The sequence below is a fragment of the Camelus bactrianus genome, chromosome 5 (assembly GCF_048773025.1).
Source record: "Camelus bactrianus isolate YW-2024 breed Bactrian camel chromosome 5, ASM4877302v1, whole genome shotgun sequence".
NCBI classification, from domain to species: Eukaryota; Metazoa; Chordata; class Mammalia; order Artiodactyla; family Camelidae; genus Camelus; species Camelus bactrianus.
In genome coordinates, this window is record NC_133543.1 from 92,807,015 (window position 1) to 92,830,393 (window position 23,379).

Sequence of the window (23,379 nt, forward strand, 5' to 3'; positions counted from 1 at the left end):
ATGAAATTACCTTTAATGATAAGTTTTTTTAGATTCATTACACAAATATGAGAATGAAGAAGAACAAGAAACATGATGGATATGTATGACTGAAGCATTATGCTGCACACCAGAAGTTGATGCAACATTGTAAACTGACTCCACTTCAATTAAAAAAAAAAAAGAACAAGAAACATGAATTAAAAATAAATCAAGAAAGACATCAGAATTAGTTTTTATAGTAACGACCTCCGGGTTTTAGCTTGCTTGCTTATCTGATTTTTTTTAATTGTGGCAAAATAACAAATTTTACCTTAACCATTTTCAAGTGCACAATTCAGAGGCATTAAGTATATTCACATTGTTGTGCGACTATTGCTATACACCATCCCTAGAATATTTTGCAAAACTGAAACTCTGCACTCATTAAACAACCACGCCCCATTTCCTCCTCCTCCCAGCCCCCGCAAATAGCATCGACTTTCTCTCTCTACGTATCTGACTACTCTCCTGTAAGTGGAATCATGCAATATTTGTCCTTTTGTGACTGGCTTGTTTCACCCAGCATAACTGCCTCAAGTTTCAGATGAAACTTGCTGTAGTATGTGTCAGAATTTCCTCCCTTTCTAAGGCTGAACCGCATTCCATTGTGTGTATGTACCATGTTTTGTTTACCCATTCATCCATCAACGGACACATCCTTTCTTTGGATATTGTGAAAAAAGCTGCTCTGAAATGGGTGTAATTACTTGATTTTTAAGTAATAGCATTTGGGCTTTAATCAGATGTCCCCAGGCAACACCCTCAAGGACTTAAAGTACAGATACTGGAAAGACCACAGAAGAGATGTTAACAAGTATGACAAAAAGGATCTAATAGTTAAATCCAAGAGGTACACACATGGTTATCTCTATACCTTAAATGTTCCATAACCAAAATAAAATTTTTTTCAGTTGTTAGAAGCTCAATATGATATAAAATGCCTAGCACAAACCTTGGACATGCAGAAAACATCCCCCGTTCTTTCTGCATCCCGTAGATCTCCAAAGCATGAGACCTCAGGCTCATGTCATCCCCCACCTGTCACCGCCTGTCCTGGTCATTATTACTTGTGACCAGACATGCCCCTTATTGCTAAAAGGGTCAAGCATTGGCTGGAATCAACCATCAGTAAGGTGCTTCCCTGAGGATGGTAGGACTAATTGAATCTGTCTACAAAGAATTTCAGTGGCACCAGAAGAGAACAGCAGTGGCAGGGACCACAGAGAAGCATGGGCCATGGTTGACTCATGGCAGCAGACCCCCAGGCATGGGTCTTTGATCCAGAATCCCTGGGGTTACCTGACAGCATCTCTTAGCAAGAAACCTAGTCACCAACACCCTTCCCCCACCTGGTAGAATGAAGACATCCCAGTAGAAAAGTTAAACAGGGGCTAAAAGGGGGAAAGATGCTTATAAGTGGCTTGTACTGACTCTGCTAGGGTGAAGATGCTGGGCTTGTGGTCCCCAGGGCTGCAGAAGCCCTCAAGGGTGGAAGCCTGAGTGAGAACCGGGGATGCTGAGAAACTCCCGTCTCGCCCTCTGCTGAACAATTCCCTCATCTGTTTCCTCACTTCGGTGGTCTTCTTTTAGGACTCCAAGACCACAGACACAGGACAACAGGACACAAATGAGGGCTTTATTAGCCCAGATTCCAGTTGATGCTACACTTGTATGTAGAAATCTCTGGTCTCTGATTCACCCTCATGGTCCCTCTAATACTCTCATGGCAAAGCGGGGGTTGCTATTGTCCTCTCATCCCAGTTTCCATCACCACCACCATCACCAACTTCTAATCAATGTCACTACCCACCACAAACATATTCTGAGATCCCCAAATCCCACTGGCCTCCTGGAGAGAAAAGGAGCCATCACAGGGTTTCTAGTCTCGGAGGGCTGTTAGCTCAACATGCTCTCCAGGTTCCATGTCAGCGTGGAATTGGAGGGTTTTGCATGGCACCAGCGTTCCTATGGATGTGGAGAGTGGAAGGTAGGGTCTTGAGTGCTTAGTTGGAAGTATTTTTTCAAGTGCCTGGAGCCCAAGACTGATTAACACCACTGGCCCGGCTGCCACACTTGCCTGGGCTGGAAACCTGGCTGGGCAACTGAATGACCTTGGGAAAGTCATTTAATCTCTTTAGGCCTCAGTTTATTCATCAGTAGAATGAAAATAATCATAATATCTACCTACGTTGGAAAAACACAGTCTTTCCTCCTGTTTTTCCTTTACTCTCGCATTACAATCACACTCACTATAATTCTGAGCCTTCTGGTTCACCAAATGCATGGGTTTTTTTTTTTCCCCCGCACCAAACAATTCTGTGACACCCACTGGGTAAGCTACAATTTAACTCAATTTTGACACCGTCTGTCTGGAGGTAGTGTCAGATCCCATGGGTGAAGGGCTCAGGCCCATGAGACTGCTCCCGCCCACCTCAGACACCAATCACAGGTGGGAGGTCCCCAGGTTCCCCACAACTTCTGTCTGGCTTGGCTACAAATAGGAGGATCCCATTACCTCCTCCTCCTTGGATTCAATTTTTTGCTAAAGCAGCTCACAGACTCAGGAAGACACTAGCACTTGCCAGTTTATGACAGGGTATGACAAAGGATGCAGATGAACAATGAGATGAAGAGATACACAGGGCGAGGTCTGGGAGGGTTCTGCTCACGGGAGCTTCTGTCCCCCTAGAATTGGGGATGCATCCCCCTCCCGCTACAGGGGCATGTTTTCCAGCTGTGAGGGCTTCCTCACGTGGGTGTCATCAATTATTAACTCCATTTCCAGCCCCTCTCCCCTCTCTAGAGGAGTGGGAAGGAAGGAGGCTGAAAATGTCAAGCTTCTATTCATGGGTTGGTCTTTCTGGTGAACGGTCTCCATCCAGAAGCAATATAGGAACTCACCCAGAGTCACCTCATTAGAACAAGAGATACTCCTAGTGTTCTTATCACTTAGGAGGTTACAAGGGTTTGGGGAGCTCTATGAGAGCAACTGGGGTCAGAGACCAACATTTTATATATATATTTCCTGTTCTTTCACATTATCTCATAGAGTTGTTTGAAAATTAAATGACTTAATATATTAAAAAGGGTTTAGAACAGTCCTTGGCACACGGTAAGCCTTATATAAATGTTAGCTACTATTTTAATTAAATGGAAGAATAGTGCTTCTACTAGAAGTTTTGGACATGTTCTCTTGACACTGAGTCTATACTTCCTAAAATATACATCCAGATATCAAGCCCTCCCAGCAGAGACAGCTGTCACTTTTAGGATTAATGTGATATTATTCCTGTGAAAGGTGTTTACATGTTTGATTCACTTCTGATGGTTGACTTCATAGGAGCATCACCAAGGAATAGCTGAACTTTGGCATAAATCTCTCTCACAAAAGAATTGCTACGTTGAGTTCTCTGGTTTCCTTGCTCAAGAGAAAGAAGGAAGCTGCAAATAGAATTCTGGTGATTTCCCACAAGGAAATTTGAAAGGTTGATTTATAAATGAATGTCAAAATGAGATTTATTATAATAACTTGAGGGCTTGGCTGTTTGTCCTAAAGATATCAGATTAGAGGCAGCCTGTTGAGAGGGGTGGGGTGATCAGGCACACCACGAACTCTCTTTTCTCTTAATGTCTGGCTCACATTCAAGATTTATTGTCTTATTCTTTGACCCCTTCAGGAAATAAAGTCCTTGAGTTCTTAATCTAAAGGCTTTTAAACTCCCGTAAAGAACTAAAACAGAAAAATGAAGACAAAAGAAAGCTAAATAGAGAGGATAACGTGCACTTTGGCAGGTGTTACTAACAACCTTTCCCCGACTCATGGCGGTGCGGCTCTCCCATAAAACAGATCAGTTCAAAGGGAATTTGCAAAGGTTAAATACTACAAAAATGGATTGAGAGTGCTTATTATCATGGGCATAAATTATTATACATATATGGCATCCTTTTCTTGTTGAAGCTTACATTTTTCGATGTAATCAAATTAGTGAATAAATTTTGACTGGAAGTCTAGGGAGACTCAGGGATGCTTGGCTTAATATATTTGCCCTTGACTTAACCAACACAGGACCACGGCATCTAGAACAAGCTCAAATCTACACAAAGTGTTCCACCGGGGATGGTGAACAGCTAAGTGGCTTAGAGCTCCACAAGAGGCATGACCTGGAGCTTTTTCTAATGAACATAGTCGAGAACTAGCCGTTTTTTTCCCCTGACAAGCTCCCTTTATTGCAAACCACAGTGTGGCTTCTGCAGAGAGAAGTCTGCCCTCGGACCCCAACCGGCTGCTTAAACCCAGCCCCTACTTCCTCAGGCTGCGTGGTGACTATCAAGCACCTGAAATGTGGCTGGTGTGAAATGAAACGTGCTATAAATGCTTTGGATTTGGTAGGAAAAAAAAGAATGTAAAATACATCATATCAGTTGTATGTTGAGATGATCCTATTTCAGCTATAATGCGTTAAATGAAATGCATTATGAAATTTAATGGCCTTTCTTTCTTCTTTCTATTTTTGAATGTGACTATTGGAAAAAATATAGTTGTACATGTGCCTTGTGTTATATTTAGGTTGGACAATGCTGTCCTAAGGGGCTGGCTGCTGCTCCGTCTCTCTGTTTCTGGCTGAGGCTCAGTCAGCCTGCCGTCTCCCGGCAGCACTGAGTTGTGAACTTCAGAGACCCTTCCCTCACCTGCAGGAGATTGTGCCTGCTTAGAATTTTGGCTTGCGGTCACCAGCCCCTTTCCACCCATGGCATCCTTCCGGATCACTGCTCTAAGTCTTAATGGCCTCCAGTTTCTCCCTGAGCTCACTCACAACTTTTTTTTTCCAGCATGTTCTAAACTGGGATGACAGAATAGCAAACCTCAGCTGAATCCAAGCCTTAACACCACTTTCCTTTAAATAATGGATCTAAAGTAAGATAATTAATTGGAGACCAACTGAATCAATACCAGAATAGGAAAAAAGTATCTTTTTTTTTCTAGATGAAAATTTGGGGCTACATATTCTTCCTTTGATTAAATACACTGTTTCATTTTCCTCTCCATAAATAAGATTATCTTTCATATACCTACCCTCTCTACAAATTCATTTTCTCCTGGAACAAAATCTATACCCTTTCCATGACCTGCGAGGTCCTTCATGCTCTGGCACCTGCGTGCTTCTCCAGCCTCGTTCCAGACTACTTTCCTTGCCCATCCAGCTCCCTGCCTTTCCCCTTCTCTGAATGCACACCTCCAAACTAAGCTCTTCACTCTCCTGGAATACTCAACCTTCCCCCCCGCCCATCCTCCCCTCTTCCTCACCTGTTTTTATTAGCTGAATGCAATGTAGCTGGTACAGCAAGAGAAATCAGAATTTTTCCACAGTAAAATAAACAAATAAAAATCTCACAGGTGTTCTAAAGAATTGATGAGTGAGATTCATGGCTAAAGTCCTTAAAAATGTGTACCTTGCACAGAATGTCATCCTATAGAAAGGGCAGAAGGATGGCACCCTGTGTTGGGAAGTGACATCTATCAACAAAGCAGAGATCTGAGAAAGGAAGCTAAGTATGGGGTGGGGGGCAGGGAAGAGGTTGAGAAAGACCCACTCAAGATATAACGGGAGTATTCTATTAACTGACGGCTGTGGGTGATATTCCAGAAGCATCGTGTTCATTTACATATTTTACTTGTTAAAAGATTTGTGTCATCCTCTGTATCTTGCTTATTTACTTGTTAAAGAGTTCATGTCATGGTCTGAAAATATCTTGTTTATTTACCTATTCAGTTGTTTATTATAAATCAGATTCTATTTTCTTTGCAAAAACAATCCAGTCAGTCATCCAGCAAAGTTGTGAGTAAAAGCCAGTTCCTCACCCTGATTGGCCAACCCTTGAACCTCATTATATCCCACTGGCTCCTTGCCAATCACAAGCAAGTCACAGGACTCTCTTCTGTCCATGGAGCACTCAGAATTTATTCCCTATATTTAGACCCTTTGCATAGGCTGTTCCTTCTGCTCCACAGACTGCTGCTCAAAGGTCACCTCCTCTGGCAAGTCTCCCCTGTGGTAGCCATCCTCTACCACAGCGCTCTCCCAGGGTTTCTGTTCAGCCCCATCTGATACTTTTCTTGCATGTTTCTCTCTTGTTTCACCATCTAGAGTGGAAGCTCCCACAGGTGCAGGAACACGGCTGCCTTTTTAGAACCTGAAAAAGTACCGAGGGGAATCCTTATATCCACTCATGGGGAACAGAAATTAGAAAAGGAGAGACTGGCATAAGTAACAGATGGTAGGACTGTGTGCATAGAAAACCCAAAGCTATTGATAAGAGAATTTAGCAAACTTGCTGGATGCAAAAGTCAGTTTACAAATATTAATGATAATCCAAGCTCATGCAACACACAACTTAGCAATGATATTTCAGAAGGTCTTATCCACAGTAGTATAAAAAATAAGTTGTACAAGGTATGTGCTTCATGATTAATAACACAAGACAGAATCTTGTGAATAATTTATGTTTGCTATTAATTAGGTAAAATTCAAAGTCATCTGTATGACGTGACTTTAATGAGCTTCCAAGCTGGTGCTTAAAGGGAGAGAGTAGTCCTTGTTTACTGGGGTGTGATATTACATTTATATCTGCTTTTTTTTTTTTCTAATCCTCCTCACCATGAATAAATTTACACGGAGGAAGAAAGCCAAAGATAGAAGAATAAACTATGGGTAGTACTTATTCTTCTATATTTTAAGGGTGTGAAAATTATGCTATGAAAATTCCTTGTGGGATGACTCTAATTAAAAATAGCTAAATGAGAGACAAAGAAATGAGGCCAATAAGATTTGCAATACTGTTACTGTTCACATGAAATTATTCTTGAAATTATAATGACCATATATCATACTCTAATAAATAAGGCCTATTTAAGTTTATTTTAAGAAAATATTTTTGTTAGTCTTATTAATAAAAACCATTGAGTCAAGATAATATGACTCATTAAAGCACTAGCCAAATTGAAAATAGAGTGAAAAAATTTCTGTAACGCCTTAAATGGAGTCCCACATGTGTAAAATGCAGGCTACACAATCGTCAGCTATATTCCTGACACGAGCATCACCTGTCTTGTGTGCCCTATGAGCAAATCCTGGCTTTGCCCCTTAGCAGCTGGGTGATCTCATGCAAACTATTTAACCTCTCTGGGCCTCAGCGCCCCATCGGTAAAATGGAAGTTGTAACCTGCCTCCTAGGGTTGCTGTGTGTGAAGACTAAACACGTGAAAACATGTAAGGCCCAGAACACAGCCGGGCACAAATATTAGCTATTACTGTCACACCACTGGAAATTTGCGCAGCCCTAAGGAACCAGGTCTAGCCGTCCAAGATGTCAAGCGATGCTTTCCACTGAATTCAAGGAACGTAGGTTAACTACTTTCCCCACATGTGGGAGAGACAGCTAACCGCGGTCATGGGCCACTTCAAGGGCAGGTCTGGCTAGGTGCTTCTTTCCTCCGCAACTGTTCTTCCAGAGAAAGGATCGCTCCTCTTCCCTCTGTGCATCCCTCATCCACCTAAGAAAATTGCTGGGCCAGAAACTAGCTGCTACATCTTTCCCGTGGGGGAGAAATGAACCAAATGGCCCCACGGCCAGCTTCTCAGTCATTCACCCCGGGACGGTTGACCTTGCTGGACCTTCTCGGACTGTAATTTAGCAGAAGCTGGCTCACTTTAATGGGTAGAAACTGAGAGGTTGCACATATTTCTTAATGCCTTATCCAACTCTCCGTGATCCCTGGGCCCCTTCGCTTCTCAGGTAGCAGCGAATTTATTATCACAGCCACACATGGCAGTTGAGAAGCAAACATTCATTTATTAAATATGTCTTGCTGGTGCTCCCTAAAAAAACATGCATACACACAAACACACAGACACAGAGACACGCAGACACAGTCATTACCTAAAATCTAAGATGTTTATGGTCTTAATTTTAGGGCACAGAGGACTAGAATTATGCAGGTTTTAGGCTAACTGAATTGTGCCCTTTCTGTGTAGATCAAAAAGTGGTAGATGGAGAATTTTTAAGATTAATAAAGTCAAGAGACATCCCTACTTATGTTTCTTTCCTAAATGATGGGATCCTAATTCAAAGAAATTGTGTCTTCAAAAGCAAACTTCATCTCCCACATTGGAATGTCTCCTTTCCATTTGCAAACTGCAAATATTCATATAGCTAAATTATGGGTTAAATTACTTCTGCTCCAAATGCACCAAGGTCTTCTCCGGTGTAACTGAAAACCAAATCTGACTCATCATAACTGACAAGCATCAGTGAGGCGGTGGTTTGCTCACTAATTGTACACCCTTCCTCAGAGATCTGATTCCAGGCTGCTCTCCATTCCTTAAGAGTGCGGTGTTAGGACTTGTCAAGGGACAACTACAGGAAAATATTTATGTTTTTACACTGGGGGATGCTTCCAAGGTGTCTGTGAGCCTTTTCAGCCTTGTTGCTTTGCATGGTTAGAATTCAAGTATTTGTTGACGGGTTAGTGGGAAATGATACACTGGACACGGACAGACACACACAAGCCTCAAAGCTGCCGGGGGCATAGCTTTTGTGATGTCATTGTCTTTGCAGCTGCAAGTCTCAGTGGATCTACCCCCTTAATATTAACTCCAAGTAAGTATTCTGCACGGAGGATGGAATTGCACTGGGTGCAGATTCCTAGCTGTGATAAATTTTTTTTTCCCTTTAGATTTAAGGCAATCAAAAACAAATGTTAGCACTCTATTTTTCTGTTTAATTAGAATCAGTTTACTATTTGCCTGGGATTTCTTTTCTATGCCTCACCTGTTCAGGACCAAATTAAGAAAATAAAAGTGAATTCACGGTGATGCTCAGCTTCAAGGGAGTGAGCAAATTAACACTTTCTCAGCTAATGATCTCACATCCAACTTTACTGAGAAAATTTAAAGAATCAAAAGAAAACTTCTACCAACTCCAACAGACCATCTCTACCCGCATCCCCACATCCTTCCATCCCACATGTTAGTGATGAATATTCAAGATCAGGGGATAAAAGACATTGTTGCTTATACTTAATGTGATGGCTGGTGTGATTGCATTTAAAGCTACATCTTGTTTCTTTTCCATTTGTTCCATCTGTTCTTTGTTCTCTTTTTCCTCTTTTCAGTCTGCTTTTGAACCTCTTGCTGGCAAACTACCTATAACTCTCTGTACCGGTATTTAATGGTTTCTCTAGGGTTCAGAGTGTCTGCTTTAATTTATCACAGTCTACCTGGAAGTGACTTTCATGTATCAAATAAGGACTTTAAAAAAGCTTTCATGTCTCCCCTCCCAGTCTTCATGCTATGGTTGTCATAAATTTAGTTCTACTTATATTTTAAACACCATACTACACTGTTATTGTCTATGCTTTTAAATAAGAAATTAAGATAATAAAAGTCCTTTTACTCACATAGTTACTATTTCCAGGGCTCTTTGTTTCCCGTGTAGAACTTCAATCCATGTCTTGCATTACCTGCAAAACTAAATTCAAAATGGATCATGGACATAAATGCAAAACCTAATGTCATAAAACTTCTAGAAGAGGGGTGGGAGGGGATAAATTTAGGAGTAGAACACTTACAAATGTTAGCCACAATATACAAAAATAGATTTTAAAAAAAGTTTCTTTTATATAACACAGGGAACTGTGTTCAATATCTTATAATAACCTCTAATGGAAAAATATGAAAACAAATATATGTATGTATATGCATGACTGGGACACTGTGCTGTACACCAGAAATTGACACATTGTAACTGACTGTACTTCAATTAAATAAATAAATAGATAGGTAGATAGATAGATAGATGGATAGATAATTAGATAGATAAATAAAAAAAAGAATGTTTGATGTGAAAAAAAATCCTAAAAAAAAAAAATAATAAAACTTCTAGAAGAAACATAGGAGAAAATCTTTATGACCTAGGGTTAGGCAAAGATTTCTTAGAACTCTAATAAACTTTAATAAGAAGAAAAACCCAATGAAGCAAATGGGCAGAAGATTTGAACAGATACTTACTAAAGAAGATGTATGGATGGTGAAAGGACACATTAAAAGACGCTTAGTACCCCCAGTCATTAGGGATATGCAAATTAGAACCACAATGAGATACTACTCCATGCACATTAGAAACACCACTACTTTCAAAATAGACTGACCATATCAAGCGTTGGCAAAGATGTGGAGCAACCCTGGAACACTCACTCACCGCTAGTGAGAAGATAAAATGGTTCAACCATGTTGGAGAACGGCTTGGCAATTTCTTAAAAAGTAAAACATATACTTACCATGTGATCCAGCTAGCCCACTTCTTGGGTACTTTCCCAAGACAAATGAAAGCATATATCTATACACAGACTGTTCCATGAATATTCATAGCGGCTTTATTGGCAACAGCAGAAAACTGGAAGCAACGAAAGGATGGATAAACAAATTCATACACTGGAACACTACTGCTGCAGTACCTGAATAAAATGCTTAGTAAACTTATCTTTGGTTGAAGTCCCTGAGAGCATCCACAGGGCCTAGCCTCCACTCAGGCTCATCCCGCCTCCTGGTTCCTCCAGGGGCCAGGTGCTGGGTCCTTCTTCCCTATTCCCTCGCTCTGCGGGGTCCTGAGCTTGGGTACCAGCGTGATGGGATTGGGCACTCACTCTAGGCTCTCGGGAGATACGCACTCACTCCGTGAGTATCCTAGTACAGAAGGGTCACGTTAAATAGAGAACAAAAAAACACAGTGACTGATCGAGAAGGACCATCAGGGAAAAAGAAATGCTGTTTTCCTGATTTCTGAACCAGGAGCTCCACGTTTTCACTTGAATGGAGAGGGAGCAGAAGGAGAGAGCATGGTGAGGAGATCAGAGGGAGCTCCAGCACCCACACCATTGTAAAAATGGTTCTCAGCTTGCCTTTGGCATCCAGGGTGTGGAAGACTTCTTTGTCCCATGCTTGGCTGTGTGCATTAATTAAACAAAACATTAAAAAGCGATTATCACGTGCCACATACTGGAACTGCTCTACGTGGGGCAGTGAGCGTGTCTCTTAAAAAGTGATATTCGATCTGAATGCAAATTGGCATCTGACCTGAAGCCAGTCTGAAAGATTTGGGGGAGGAGTATTCCAGAGAAGGAACAAAGCCTCCAGGTGGGAAAACGCTTAACAGTGGTTTAACAGTGATGTGTGCGCAGAAGAAATTCCCCGGGACATTTAACCTATAAGGGCTTCCTCTCTTTGACCTTAAAGTGGTGAACTATTTAATTTACTAAATTATAGGCTGGACCAACCCCTAATGGTATTATCATTCACTTTGTCCACTGGAGAGCACTGATCAGCTGTTGAACATTAGCTGTGACCTCTATTTACTACCGTGAGTTGAGATTAAGTGACTCTTGGTTACCTCCAGCTTTCCCTAAAATACTATTTAGAATAAATATGTTCATTCAATAAATCTTGTCAAGCACCTCTTAATGTTCAAAGGTTCTGTAAGAGAAACATCAAGGAATAAAATCTTCAGGTTTTTTGAAATCTAGTGGTGGGCAGAAGGCACTTAACCTTGAGAATCTGATGAATACTTTAAGAGGTGCAAAATTGGTGCCACCCTTGGGAGCCTAGCTGTGGTAAAGTCAGTCCCTTTAATCTAAGGCTTAGTCGAGGGAGGGTCTGTGAGCTGAGCCAAGACTCTGTATTTGTCAAAGAACCAGCTGATTTCAGGCTAAAAAAAAAAAAAAAGATCTTAGAGATACTAAAAAACTCAGTATCTTGTGTTTCATGGGTTTTCCAAAGTCTTACAAAGATTAGAAGCTTATATAAGCATTAAAAAAAATTAGATTCCAAGTATGCTCACTTAATTTACCAAACCTCTCTATGAATCAGTCTGCAACAAGAGCGAGGCAAAAATCGAAAGTCATGGAGACAGTTAACATTTTTTAAGTTTCCAGTTGTCAAAAACAATGAAATTTAAAACTCTCAAGATGACTAAATCATAAATCTTATAAAAATCTTATTTTTACACTGTTTGAATCTTCCTAAGATCTAGACCTCAACACACCTTATAGAATATTTCATTCCATCCTTACATTTCAGAAATAGTAAAATTGAGTTCCAAAAACATCAACTGGCTCATGTAAAATTACATCTTTCTCTTTCACTGTCTGTCTAAGATTTTTTTCCCTAGAACACATATTGGCACATAATAAATTAGAGAGGCGTGTAAGTAGTCCTGTTACCCAGCCTGGCAATAAAGTGAAAGACTGAGAAGTAGAAATGGGGATGATGTATCTCTAGGCGTGGATAAGACCCTTTCTTGCTTAAGTTACCTCTGTGGGCAGGACCCCACACACACCAGGAACCCGTGTTAGGCAAGCAAAATAATGTCCCTAAAGATACCACATCGTAATCTCCGGAACCTATTAGTGTATTAGATTATCTGGTAAAAGAGAATAAGGTTGTAGGTGGACTTAAGGATTCTGGATTATCTGAGTGGGGATTGTATCTAGTAAGGTTGGTCATGTAAGGCTTCCCTGAGCAAGACGTGTTTGAGTTAAGATCTCAGAGGGGTCACAAAGGCCAGCGGGAAACCATCCAGGCAATAATAATAGCAAAGACACAAGTTCTGAGGCCGGAAAAGTTTGGAAGGCACGAGGGACTGAAAAAGACAGTGTGGCTGGAAGGTGGAAATCGAGAAGAACTGGTATGGAACGAGGGGAAAGAGGCCCATGATGATGACCCCAGGCGGAGTCTGTAAACCAGACACCCAAGCCCGCCTCCCTCCTGGGAGCAATGGCAAGCCACCGAACAGCTGCCTCAGCTCGGAAGGTCAAGTAAAGATGACTTATTTTTAGGATACAACTTGACAAATGTGAGTGGACAAAATCCATCTTTAAGGAGTGCTGCAAAATAATCCAATAATGTGTTTACATGTATGTTTTTAAAAGATTTCTCTTAAATCTTGAATTTTGAATAAGTGTGGTTTAACAAACAGTATTGCTCTCTGTAAAAGAAGATGTGCTATAAAAATGTAACTTTTCTAAAAATAGAAAAATTCATAGCATCTTGATTAATTGAGTGTATTTTCAGAAGAACTGAAAATAAACGGGTCTGGACAGAATTTTAATGAAATGTCCCCAGTGGTATCATTGTCAGTATATAAGAGACATGTACCATTCTCCAAACCCCAAGGAGATAGTGACCCAGTGTTTCCCAGGGATTCTAGTATGTTTCAAGAATTCTTTCCTGATTAGCTGATGTGGTCACAGGATGTCTGTGGCAAAATGTCCTGGTACAAGGAATGTATAAGGGAGCACCTGGGGCCAAATTGTTTTCCTAACCAAATACACACACACACAGAGATGGCTAACAAAATGATTTAATCAAAACACGCATGTACATTTCATGAATGGACTTTATTAAAAATAATAAACATTACATGAAATTGACATTGTCCTAGGAAATCCAGTCTATATTCTGTCTGTTTCTATGGCAACCAAGAAATACGACATAGTTAGGCTGTGCACCTGATTCTCTCGTATAAATTTCTTATGTATTGGGGTGGTTAATGCTTCTAAACATCACAAAAAAAGAACCTGATGAACTCTCTTAAAATATAAAACACATACACACACACACACACACACACACACACACACACACACACACAATCTAAATCTATAACCACTGTCTTTCCATTTTCTCTAACTTCATCCTTGCAGTGGTTTTGTGTTTTGGTGAGAAAATGGAGGGCAGATCGCCCATGCAGTTGAGTTTTCTTTCTCAAAGATCTCTCATTTTAGCCATCCACTTGCAGATACTCAGAGACTGCTCTCTCGTGCATGCGTTAGTTCGGCTGAATCATTATTTTGGTCTGGATACCTACCTGCACAGTGGACCTCGCCTAGAACGTGAAGAGGAAAGACCAGAATACCTATACGGTAAGTGTTCTTAACCCTGACTGCCATGAATGTATCTGGGGAGCTTTTAAAAATACCTGTGCCCAGGCCAATTCCTAGAAATTCTCATTTAACTCTCTGATACTTATTAAAAATGCTTATTGTTTGTTATTAATCACCCAGTGGTACAAATAAATGAAAGCTATAGGAAAATGCGTAAGCTTGTCAATTTAGAGATTAATGTTTTTAATTAATCTCATTTTTTAACTCAGGAGTGTGATGTAATTCAAGTTCCCAGGCTGTGAGTTTATTCCTTGAAAGTTACAATCAGAAAGTTCTCAGTGACTGGGAAGAGTAAAAGGATGATTTATAGATAGAATTTTAAGATATTTTATTTTAATTAAATAAGGTATGTTTATTCCTTTATTTTATAAATTAAAAAGAAAAACTGAAGCTCAGATAGTTTAATTGTTGATGAAGCCAGGATGAGAACCCGGTTCATCAGGCCTCGTGTCTTATCTGTCTTGGCTTGACAGTGACTTGTAGATATATGGGCCTCTCCCCTGTGCAGATTGAATGCCTGACTTCTCTTTGATTGATTTGCAAGGGTCTGGGGAGTCTTTGGGCTTGAAATCATGGTATTAGCTTTGCAAATACCACATTAACATAATAAGCAGCAGATTTTGATTTTGCAAGGGGATAAAACTTGAACATCTCATCAAATACTAAAATGGATTGCTTAGATTATTTTAAAGTGCCCTTTCATAGTTTCCAACAAGTAAAAGTGAACTTTTGGTCAGTGAATTCTTGCATCCCCCTTAAATTTTTTGCACTAAGGACTCAGTGGACACATCATTGATAAGTGATCCCTGGGCACGTCATTTACCTGGCAGTCAAACCCATCTAGACAAAACAGCTCATTTTAATAAGTGATAAGAGACCTGAAAAAAATGTGACCTCTGGTCACTTGATCACTACACTTGTAGGAAAGCCTTTAAACCCAATAGTTAACAAAATGGTTTATTCTATTCTCACTTTGGATATTCGTGACTGTGTTACTGTCTATATAAACCGCAGGCACACCTGCACTGACATCTTCCATGACTCCCAGAGTGTTCCAGGGATCAACAGAATCATTGGGAAGGATAATTTTGCTTTGTGTCATAATTGGGCCACAGGAGAACTCACCTGTGGCCTGAACAGCCCGAGTCATTGAAACACGCTCAACTCAGGTCCAAAGCTATCTGGAGGTTGCTAAGGGAAAAAACTACCAGAAAAGGTGGGAGGAGGAAGGAGATTAAATTTTGGATCCTGGGGAGCAGGAATGAGGAGGTATAAGGAGAAAGATTCTAGAGATTGATTTTTTTTTTTTTTTTGCTTTGTTTTCTCCTGAGAATCTTGATTTATTGAAATGGCTAAAGGAATCTCTGCACTTTAAGAAACGGATTATTGAAAACCCAATAATCTCAGTGTGGTTATTTCTGGTGGAGAAATCTCTTAAATATGCTAAATTATGAGTTCCTTGCCACAAACCTGAAGAGTGTGATGCAGCAAAGTAGCTTTTCATTTGACCTGTGCACAGATTTACACAAGAATGTTTAGTTAAAAGCATGCAGGGCAACTGTGTTCTCTAGACCCTCAACTTCCTATGTGCATAAAAGACCTCAGATTTAGACTAAGTAGAGAAAATAAAACATCTCGTAATCAAAGATACCACGGTCATGCTAAGATATGTCCCTAATGTTGAACAAGTTAGCAGACCCCCTAAATTAAGTTGCATTAGTGACCTTGTAGGATCAAGCCCAGACTCTTTAGTAGGATATAAAGGCTCTTTATGATCTGGCCCCGCCCACCTGTCCAACCTTGTGTCCTGCCTCTGTGACACCACTCCCACCTGCCCTCGTCTCTCAAACAATTTTTCACTTCTGTGGTCTAGTCTCAGTGTGGTTCCATGGCTCGACGGCTTTTCCACTTCTATTTTATTTACATGAAACAATACCCTCTCCTTGTCTGATTTGCAAACTTTCACTCATCCTTCGGCCAGAATGCAGAAGCTGCTTCTTCAGAATTGTTCCCTGACCTTTCCGTTATTGTCACCTGCTTCATTTTCAGAGACGCCTCTATACCTCCCTGCCCACGTTGCTAGTGAAGCCCTCATCCCAGCATCTATCACAGTGCTGGCTTTAAAGTGAACCAAAGAATCTGAATTATGGATAACAGCTTAGAAATGCGATTCATCTTAGTCTTGAAGCTATATCAAGAATCTATGCATCATAAAAACAGACATATGGATCAATGGAACAGAATAGAGAGCCCAGAAATAAATCTACAGACCTATGGTCAATTAATCTTCGACACAGGAGGCAAGAATATCCAATGGAGAAAAGACAGTCTTTTAAGCAACTGGTGTTGGGAAAACTGGATACCAGCATGTAAATCAATGAAGTTAGAACTCTCTCTCACTCCATACACAAAAATAAACTCAAAATGGCTTAAAGACTTAAATATAAGACAAGACATGATAAATCTCCTAGAAGAAAACATAAGCAAAACAAAACAAAAAAAGAATAAAATAATGTCATTTGCAGCAACATGGATGGACCTAGAGGTTATTATTCTAAGTGAAGTAAACCAGAAAGAGGAAAAAAAAATACCATATGATATCACTCATATGTGGAATCTTAAAAAAAAAAAAAAGACACTATGAACTCATCTACAAAACAGAAACAGAAACAGACTCAGACTTAGTAAACAATCTTATGGTTACCAGGGAAAGGGGGTGGGAAGGATAAATTTGGGAGTTTGAGATTTACAAATGTCAGCCACTCTATATAAAAATAGATTTTTTAAAAAGTTTCTTTTGTGTAGCACACGGAACTGTATTCAATATCTTGTAATAACCTTTAATGGAAAAAAATGAGAACGAATATATGTATGTATATGTATGACTGGGACACTGTGCTGTTCACCAGAGATTGATACACTGTAATTGACTGTACTTCAATAAAAAGTAAATAAAAATAAAAATGAACCATGAGCTCCCCCCCCCCCAAAAAATCTATGCATCATCTAAGAGTTTAGAGCTCTCAGAAGGGAGGGTATAGCTCAGTCCTGGGTTCAATCCCCAGTACCTCCATTAAGAAATTAATAAATAAATAAACCTAATTACTTGCCCCCCTCCAAAAAAAGAAAGTTTACAGTTCTCAGCAAGTAGGGAAAAAATACAGTAAAAGTGGCTAGAACTCCTGGAATGGGAGTAAGGAAAAGTTAAAATTTTAGATATGGTGGACAGAGTGGACATCATTGAAGAGGTGGCTTAAGCAAAGATTTGAAGGAGGTGAGGGAATAATGTCCTGGAACATCACAGAGTCAGTGTCCTGCCCCAGAGTGAGTGGAGTGAGGTCAGTCTGGGTGGGACCCTGAGGGCCACTGTAAGGACAATGGCTTGTCCTCCAAGGGAAATGGCCATCAGCGCATGGTTTGAGCAGAGGAATGAGAGATCTGCTTTGTTCACTGGGGATCGCTACCGCTGCTGGGTTAGAATAAATGTAGGACCCAGGGCAGAGACACAGAGACAGGGAAAGGGGTCATTCTAAACACCCCGCTGAGAGCAGGAGGCAGAGCAGAGAAGGGGTGGGAATCTGGGAAACTGTGGCTCCAAATGATTAAAGACAGTCTTGGAAATAGATCTGGGATTTTCCAAGTACCTACCTCCTTGGGATATGGTCTTGAGACATTTCCCGGCTCCGACCTAGGCAAGGTATTTGGAAACTTCGATGTGTGGCAAGTATACTGTAAACACTAAAGTATCTCTTATTTTCCTGTCAACGTCCTTCTTCATATTTATCTTTTTGTGTTTATTTCTGTACATTTGATAGGGATGTGTCATCAAATTACAGTAATGCAGGATAAAAAAAAAAGAGTATTCCCATTGCAAGGGCACCCAGGGAGGGATTAATGCTCCACGTGGTGGCCTCTGCTCACACGTCTCAGCCCCCAAATATAAATCCCAAATGTCACCAGGCAACACGTCACCTCCTCCTGCACCTCGGTCAGCCGGTGCCTCCACATATTTCTCGTAGCCGAGGTCCCGGTATGGAAGGCGGTACTTGTCAGACATTAGACATGCAGGGCTGCATGCCTGTCACGGGCAGGGTGAGCCGAGGGAGGCATCGGTCACTGTCACACACAGGGTGGTAATAGTGACCTCAGATCCCCACACTCCCTGTAAAACCCGGAATCCAATAGTCCACAAAGGAATATGCACACTTAGCAGTAAAAAGGAATAAACTACTGGTACACACAACCACATGGATGAAGCGCAAACGCATTATGCCAAGTGAAGGAAGACCATCGTGAAAGGGTCCATGGTGCCATTTGCTGGCTCCTCAGGGCTGCGGTGCATAACAGGAGTGTTGGGCAGCATGCACGTCCCAGGGGAAGTCAGTCGAGATAAAATGATGGGACATAAAACAACAAATACATGGAAATTAATGGCTGACAGCAGTTTGCGGATGGGAGATCCACATGGAGTTGAGTAATTCAGGAGACTCTGGAGGAGACAGGAAGTGAGGTAAACATGGGAGGTTGCAGAGACCACAAGAAAGTGTATGTCTGGTGGCGTCTGAGGACAATCCAAAAGAGGGATCTGAGGAAGTGACCTGGCTCCAAAATTGCCCCTTATCTGGGAAGTTGGGTAGTGTCTTTTCAACTCAGCAGTGCATCTAGGCTCTGATGGCCTGGAAAGTCCTGAAGCCCGAAGCTCAGCTTCCCTACATCCAGGAGGGTTCAGCTGCCAAACCCAACTTCAGTCAGGTCAACCCGCCATATTGTTTCCACACTGAGGCCTCTTCAGGGAGTTGGGTGACAAAGTAAGGCTGAAGCCTTGTTATTACAAGGTGTGGATTTGATGTGTTTGATTGAGGGGGAAGAAGTCTGCACCAACGTATGTGCTGAGTGCAGAACGTGTGAATGGCACTATATTAGATGTCCAGGAGTAAGTGTTTTTCCTTTGGTTCTCTGAGAGTCTCCAGGCACAAATGTCAATTTTCACAGTAGAAATATACATTCAGGTCAAGATAAAGAAAACCACAAGATTTTCAAACTAATTTCCACCCCTTAAGGCAAGTTAAACCTCTGTATTTAATTTTAGTGTATTCTTATAGGAAAGATTAACTTTTATTTTTTTAAATGGCAGGCCCAAAAGTTTAAAATTTGCACTTACTGATCCACATATGTGCAAGACTCTTCTGAGATTCCCTGTACTGAAGCAAAAGGTAGAGCTCCTTAAAAAATAGAAATACAAAAATCTACTTGGCCATGAAAAAAAAAAATTAAAAGACTCAAAAGTCTAGCCCTTCAAAATATTTCCTGTAAAGCTCTGCCCAGATTTATTGGGTGTGGTGTGTTAGAAAGTCAAGTCAACATGTGATGAAAGAAAGAATCTGGTTGGTCGGTCAAGGGCAAAGTGTGAATGTGAGTTAGAACATTGACTGTCATCAAACAGCACCATCAGCTCCAGGAAAACTTCACTGTGCATCAGTAGCAGGGATGGGCTGAATCCTGGCCCTGTCCTGAGTTTGCTGTGTGACCAAAGACGATTACCAACCTGGGTGTCAATGCCTTACCTGGAGTCCTGGAGAGAACAATGCTCACTTGCAGAGCTGTCATTACAAATAGGTGGAAGTACATGGAACTGTCCAGCCAAGTGTCTGGACCATAATCAGTACTTAGGAAACAGATGTTGTCCCCATGATGGTGTGAACATTTAACTTAAGAAAGGATGACATTATTGGATTAACATAGAGTCTTCGATTGATTCTGATGACTTGTGGAACTGATCAGTAGTGGTAAGAACATGGAAGGTCATGTAAGCCAGGGTTTGAAGGTCAGACAAGTTCAAAGGTTGACTTGGTCCATTGTTCATGTGACTTTGGTCAAGCACTAAAACTCCTTTGTGTAAAATGGGCCTAATGTGGGAATGTTGTGAGGATTATAGAAGAGAAAGAACAGAGATGACTTAGTATAGAGCTGGGGCAAGAAAACCCTTGGCTTCTGGAAGCTATTATCAATGTTGTTTACTAACCACCTGGAACTATTCAGGGGGCTTAAATGTTCATTTCTGGGCAAATTTACTTTTTTACAAGTTCAATAAAGGTAGAAGATCTCAGTGTGTGCTCTTGGTCTGGTGGAACAATTTTATCAGCACCGGAAAGTAATCTCTCAGTGTTTTTCCAGATCATTGGAAGCCAAACCAGTAAGTCCCTGAATGACTGCCATCTTTACAGCAAAGTCCTGCAGGTGGAATGGGAGATGTAATGACTGAAAGATAAGTAGGAAACGCCCTTCCTTTTCCTCAGAAGGTAGGATTAATGGGTATAAAATTAGTGATATGTGGATAAAAGAAGCTAAGAATCCTTCACTGTATAAATGACAGGGGAGGCATTGGTAGTAAATGTGTATCTTATGTGTCCATAAACATCAAAATGCATGTTCTCTCAACTCAGTTATTCAAAGTGATGTGAAAACTGGGGCCAAACATGTAAACTAAGTGGGGAATATGCAATTTATACAGCATTTGCCAAATCTACCCTTAATTAGCCTGAAGGAAAAATATCAAGGCTACTTCCAAAAGGAAAAAGGGGATAACAGTGACCTTCATCAGTGACACAAACTTACCCAGGTGTGTTTCATTGGGAATGAAAATAGACGTATGATGGTTCATGTATTTTAAATGTTTTGAAATTGTATTTTTGGAGTAAAGCTGTTGACAGAGTTAGGTCCACAGCACCAGAAATGGTTTATATGACAATTCTTTTCCATCAGCTGTACCAAAGTACTCCCATGAACATTCTTCTGAAAGGAACCCAAACACGGAAATTATTTAAAATAATGGAATGAGATTTGCAGGGTATTGCTAAGTGAAATAAGTCAGACAGAGAAAGGCAAATGCTGTATGATATCCCTTGCATGTGGAATTTAAAAAATAAAACAAACTAAAGAATATTAAAAAAGAAGCAGACTCACAGATACGGAGAACGAACTAGTGGTGACCAGTGGGGGGGGGAGGGGCAGGAGAGAGGTAGGGAGTTCACAGGTACAAACTACTACACATACAATAAATAAGCTATGAGGGTATATTGTATGACAGAGGGAATACAGCCATTTTTATAATAACTATGAATGAAACAGAACCTTTAAAAATTATTAACCACTATGTCGTACACCTGAAAATTCTATAATATTATACATCAACTATACCTCAATAAAAAATAAATAAAATAAAATACCAAATAAGAGAGGATTGTGGGGTTTTAAAAATGTAGACTAAATTTGTGGTGTCACATTCAATCAGGACCACTTTCTAAAGGGTTTTAAGTCAAAGATTACAAGAAATAGCTGTATTTTGGCATACAGTAGTTATTATTTTATATTTCAAAATAGTTTTTAAATATTCTGATGTAGAAGATGAGTAAAATGTGAAAATGTAGAATTTTAAAATAATGTGGTAAAAGATGTGCACATCATGGAACTCGTGCTAATTCCACACTAACCAATGAGTGGTTCTCAAGACTGGAGAGGAGTGTTTATGAGTTTTATTTCTAAGGAGAAGCCCCACTCCCTGGAAAAGTAAAGTCTTCAGACTGATTTCTCTAATCTACTCCTAATTTCTGACAGCTCTGAGTACGAGAATATCCCCTTTTCTTTTTCTCAGCCCTTCACTAACTTACTTAATTTTGCTTACCGCAAGAGCTCTGTTGTCTCTATTATTCTGAACTCTTCCATAAAATTTCCCACCAGACTTTCCAGGAAACAGGCAAAATCTCTTTCTGAGTTAATTTGCAGAGTTTTACAGACTCTGAGGGGAAGAAAAACATGAACGCAATTTTCATTTCCATTCCGCTGAAATTACAGATCCCAGATGTAGAAACAAGATGCTCCAATGCTGGAAGAGATACTAAACTTTAAAGAGTTTATACTGTTTCTAACAGGTTTATATTGGCCAAGTTATCACTTTTAGACAGCATTTTAAATTTTCAAAGATTGTGATTTATAAATATAATTCCAGCTTTATGCACCACTGAAGTTTTTAAGTGATTTCATATAAATTATTATGATGATGATGATGATTGTAAAGGGTTTCTGTGTCATTGTGAATTAAATACTATATTAAGGATGAGAAATTAAAATAACAAAATTGGCATTTTTATGATCAATGTGAATTAAATGATAGACATACAAGCTACCACCACTTATTTAGTTATATATTTGTTATTGAACAGATTATATTTGTACAGACAATTTATAACACCTGCTCTTAAAAAGATAATGACAGCATCTTCCCTAAATGCTCTGCATTCTTTTTTTTTTTAAATGTTTAAAAAATTTTAGTACTTTTTTAATGGAGGTACTGGGGATTGAACCCAGGACCTTGTGCATGCTAAGCACACGCTCTACCACTGAGCTATACCCCCATTCCCTGCTAGGTGCTCTGCATACTACCAGATGTCACTGGCTCTGTCTAGGACCTGGTAACATTGTTAACTTCCTACTCATCACACAAGGTTCCTTCCGCATTCATCTCAAGTTGTTATAACTGCCTATTTGCTCCTTGCTTTTTAGATTTCCTCCTCACTGGTTAAATGAACTAATTCCTGTAAATTGCTCAAAATGGGGTTTGACAGAATAAAAATTCAATAAATGTTACCTCTTACTATTATCATCTTTGCTACTAATCATAACATTTGTACCCTCACTTAAGATTTTGTAGAAATGCGATTTTTAAAAATTCAGATTATGCTATAATTAGGTCTTTAGTTTTCATGTCTTAGCCTCCTTTAATATTTTATTATGCATGAAAAGAAATATGAAAAGAAACCAAAGAAAATAAACTTCTATTATTATTTTAGGCACTCATTCCTGCAGTTTGAAAATTATGGAACAATATTATGACCTGGTCTAATTCCTATATAAACTATAAGTGCACTTTTGTGTATATATATTCATTTTATATTAGTGAGGCATAGGAGAAAAAAATCTAGAAAAAGGATAGACACCAGATGGTTAACAATGATTATCTCTAAGGTTGGGATTAGATCTAACTTAACTTTTTAAGCAATAGTTCTTCAAAACTTTTAATGTTCAGTAGTTTGTGCTTTTTTATAATAATAACAATCATGAAAAATTTAAAAGATACTTCTCTTTCCAATTATATTGGTTAAAAAAATCCAAATTCCCTTTAGACACCACATTTCTCTGTGTGTGTGTGTGTGCGCGCGTGTGTGTGTGTACATGTGTACAAATATTGGAGAGCCCAAATCCTGTGTAATAATGATGCAGAGATTAATGGGAAGAATGAAAAGTGCTGTCCATCTTGCCCATAGCCCTTTATACCTTCATGACCCTATGGCCTCTTAAGACTTGTC

The 23,379-nt window shown here is 40.0% G+C and overlaps 1 non-coding gene across 1 annotated transcript; it reads right to left on the reverse strand.

Annotated features, from left to right (window-relative positions):
- Positions 1-22,356: 22,356 nt before the first annotated feature.
- TRNAA-AGC (transfer RNA alanine (anticodon AGC)) lies at positions 22,357-22,428 on the reverse strand. The gene has a single exon. It is a non-coding gene; the product is annotated as a tRNA-Ala (tRNA).
- Positions 22,429-23,379: the final 951 nt, after the last annotated feature.